General features: G+C 40.2%; 1 pseudogene; it reads left to right on the top strand.

Annotated features, from left to right (window-relative positions):
• The first annotated feature begins 3,333 nt into the window (after positions 1-3,333).
• On the top strand, positions 3,334-3,737 carry LOC110310009 (large ribosomal subunit protein eL27 pseudogene; annotated as a pseudogene).
• The last annotated feature ends 764 nt before the right edge of the window (positions 3,738-4,501 follow it).

Genomic DNA, 4,501 nt, shown 5'->3' on the forward strand with positions numbered 1-4,501 from the left:
TAACCCTGTGTGTAACTACTTCCCCAGTGCTTCCATAAAGTCTACTCTGGAGAGTTTTTACTCAGCTGCTGCTAGGAGCAAGGTCCTCTCTATAGCATGATAGTTCCCACCCTTGATGTTCTCCCTAGCCTGGTCATAGGATCAAAATACCTCTGGGTCCCATGGTGCTAAAGCCACATCTGTTCACAATATCCAACATGGCCATTGTGTTTGCAAATGAAATAGACATAATTATTGTGATTTTTATAAACTGACTTTAAACCAATTCTTGTCATGGTTCCACCTAAATGGTTAATATTTCCCCTTCTTAATATAATTTGTTGGGCATTTACCTTGGATGTGTGTTTATCTAGACAAATCATTTCCAATTTCCTATCAATCATATCAAAAGTGGTTGACATTTTGAATGAAGAAAATTTCTAACTCTTCAGAATTATGTTAAATTGACAATGACTTTTAAATTAATTGCTTTTACACTAAATAGTCTACCTGCCTAAGGAAGGCCATGATCTTTTTAGGATTTCTGATACTAGAGGGTTAAGATGAAGACATGAAAAAACCCTCAATTTACCAACCAAATAAACCAAGCATTAAAAAACAACAACAAAAAGTAAACTAGCTTCTATGAAGAATCTCTTCATTATTTCCCCACTTTTCTTCCAAATGTTACTGACATAAGCCACATATGTGTCCAGAGCAGTTGAAGGCAAGAGAAAGGTTCCATTTAATATTGTTTATCTCTTAAAAAATAATACATACTCTCGAGTAAGATGGCCACTTAACTTCTAATTTATTCTTCCTTCATAAGAAAAACAAATCAAAGAAAGAAAAGGCAAGAGCAGACCCATAGCAATGACTCAGTTGGAAGGCATGTGTTACAGCTGCTTTTCCTGTTGCTGTGGTAAAATACCCTGAGAAAATCAACTTAAAATTTAAAAAGGTATATTTTAGCTTTTGGCTAGTAGTTCAAGAATTCAGTCAATCATGATGAGGAGAATGTAGTCCACCATGAGAATGAAGGCAAGGAAGAAGCATCAGAAGTTCAGTTTGTCACACTGCACCCGCAGGAAGCAAAGAACAGTGGACGCTGCTGCTCAGCTAGAATCCTCAGTTGGAAGCATCTGGGACACAAGCCTAGGGAATGGTGCTGCCCACTTGTAGAGTCAGCCTTCCAATGACAATTATTACTGTCAAGATAAGCCCTCAGAAGCATACCTAGAAGCTTGCATTCTAGGTGAGTCTAGATTCTATCCAATTGACAATTGAGATCAACCATGAGCAAGAATGAGGATAAAATTTTGAATCCCCAGAACCCATGTAGAACACCTCTAATACAAGTGCTCCTGTGGTGTGATAGGCCATTAAGACAAAAGAATATTGGAGGCTTATGGGCCAGCTAACCTGAGATATAGAGTTGTACAACAATAAAAAGCCCCTGTTGCAAGCAATGTGAAAGGCAAAGACAAACAACTCTGATTTCCATGAATGTATCTTAGAACATATGCACCACACATTCTTGCACATGAATAATGAATATGAACATGCACACACACACACACACACACACACACACACACTAAGGGAACATAAAAATGTCAACTCACACAAACACTGAGAATGGGGGAAATATAGCAGGTAAAAAGGGGGTGTTAGGGCTCATATGTAAATGGAAATTAAAGTAGAAAAGTGTTATGGTTTTTTAAATTTTCTTTTTATTATTAGATATTTTCTTTATTTACATTTTAAATGTTATCCCCTTTCCTAGTTTCCCCTCCAAAAATCCCTTATCCTCTCCCAACTCCCCCTGCTCACCAACCTACCCACTCCTGCTTCCTGGCTCTAGCATTCCCCTATACTGGGGCATAGAACCTTCACAGGACCAAGGGCCTCTCCTCCAATTGATGATTGACTAGGCCATCCTCTGCTACATATGCAGCTAGAGCCATGAGTTCCTTCATGTGTTTTCGTTGATTGGTGGTTTAGTCCCAGGGAGCTCTGGGGGTACTGGTTAGTTCATATTGTTGTTCCTCCTATGGGGCTGCAAACCCCTTCAGCTCCTTGGGTCCTTTCTTTAGCTCCTTCATTGGGGACCCTGTGCTCTATCTAATGGATGGCTGCAAGCATCCACTTCTGTATTTGTCAGGCACTGGCAGAGCCTCTCCAGAGACAGCTATATCAGGCTTCTGTCAGCAAGCTCTTGTTGGCATCTGCAATAGTGTCTGTGTTTGGTGGTTGTTTATGGGATGGATCCCCAGGTGGGGAAGTCTCTGGATGGTCATAAGTAGAAAAGTGTTATAAAGTTAGTTCCGAAGGTGTCAATAATGAAAGTTAAAAATAATCCTGAGCAATATCACAAACACTGACAACACATCTGGGATTGTAAACAACTGTGAGCTCACAAGTAGAAGTTCATAGAATTCTGCTTTAGGGTGTCATTAGGTCCTATGTTCCAGTGGATCACTGTCACCATCAATTAGATCTTTGTTTACAAGTTTATAAAATGGGAGACAGATGAGGGCAGGGAAAATTTACTGGAGACAAAAGGGGTAGTGTTTGAGTTTTAAATGCTCGTAAACAAGAGCTGTCACGGCTAAAGTCTCAGGTCAGGTGCCAAAGAAAGTTGTATGTTCTTGGTTTGGTTTGGTTTTTTGGTAATCTGATTAGCCCATAACAAAACACTAAAGGCTTGAATTACTGACTATTTTGTAACCAAACAACAAAAACAACACAAGGGAAGGAAATTTCATCTTGGCTTCTAGTTTGAGAAGGGATGAGTCTATCACAGCACAGCAGGCATGACATATAAGTGTGAAGCAGTGACCACATTCAGTCAGGAAAAAGAAAGCAGACAGGAAGCAGGGCCAGGGTACAAATCCCCAAGGCCCACCTAAAAGTGTCCTTTAGGCATTTGTGATTTTGCTCAGGATTCTTTTTAACTTTCATTATTGACACCTGAAGAACTAACTTAATAACACTTTACTGCCACCTATTCTGCCAAGACCTCACCTCCTAAAGATTCTCTAAATGTCTAGATAACACAATCAGCTGGGGAACAAGCCTTCAAATATATGAGATTATGTAGACCATTTCACACTCAGACCCCAAGATATTTTTCCAAAAAAAGTGGCTATACCACTCTTATTAGTCTGCAACATTCATAAGCATCATCACAAGCTCAGAATTCTATTGGGTACTTGAGGGCCTCTCTCTTCAATATGAATGGATAGTTAAAATTACCAGATATGTATCTGAGGAAAGTTCTAACTCCAAAGTTACCAATGAGAGAAGTGTCCTTCTTTTCTCCCAGCTGGGTGCTGGCTGCTTGCTGTGGAAATGGAAAAGTTCATGAAACCCAGAAAAGTGGTGATGGTCTGAGCTAGATGCTACTCCAGATACAAAGCTGTTATCGTGAAGAACAGTGAAAGTGTCACTGCACTTACAAGCATGCACTGGTGGCTGGAACTGACCACTTTGGCTGAAAAGAGGCTGTTGCCATGGGCAAGAAGAAAATCATCAAGAGATCAAAGGTCAAATCCTTTTTCAAAGTTTATAACTACAATAACTTCATACTTACAAATTATTCTGAGAATATCCCTTTGGACAAAACTGTTGTCAAAAAGGATGTCTTTAGAGACCCAGCTCTCAAGGACAAGGCCAAGCAAGAGGTCAAGGTCAAGTTTGGGGGATGATAAAAGAAAGAGATAAACAGATGGTTTTTCCAAAAACTTCACTTTTAGGTATATATATATATTTTTAAATTAGGAATAATTTTTATTAGGTATATATTTACATACTATATGTAAACATTTACTGTTACAATGAAATCTTAGGCATTTTGATAATTTTTTAACAAGGAATTTTCTTCATTTACATTTTAAATGCTATCCCAAAAGTCCTCTATACCCTCCCCCCACCCCCACTCCCCTACCCACCCACTCCCACTTCTTGGCCCTGGCGTTCCCCTGTACTGAGGCATATAAAGTTTGTAAGACCAAGGGGCCTTTCTTCCCAATGATGGCCAACTAGGCCATCTTCTGATACATATGCAGCTAGAGACATGAGCTCCTGGAGTACTGGTTAGTTCATATTATTGTTCCACCTATAGGGTTTCAGATCTCTTTAGCTCCTTGGGTACTTTCTCTAGTTCCTCCATTGGGACCCCTGCATTCCATCCAATAGCTGAGAGTGAGCATCCACTTCTGTGTTTGCCAGGCCCCAGCATAGCCTCACAAGAGACAGCTATATCAGGGTCCTTTCAGCAAAATCTTGCTGGTGTATGCAATGGTGTCAGCGTTTGGAGGCTGATTATGGGATGGATCCTCGTTGGTGGTGAGATTGCAAGCTTGTACAACCACTCTGGAAATCAGTCTGGCAGTTCCTCAGAAAATTGGACATAGTACTACCGGAGTATACAGAAATACCTCTCCTGGGCATATATCCAGAAGATGTTCCAACTGGTAAGAAGGACACATGCTCCACTATGTTCATAGCAGCCTTATTT

Source organism: Mus caroli, unplaced genomic scaffold (genome assembly GCF_978045245.1).
Source record: "Mus caroli unplaced genomic scaffold, Mus_caroli_1 scaffold_16, whole genome shotgun sequence".
Lineage (NCBI taxonomy): Eukaryota > Metazoa > Chordata > Mammalia > Rodentia > Muridae > Mus > Mus caroli.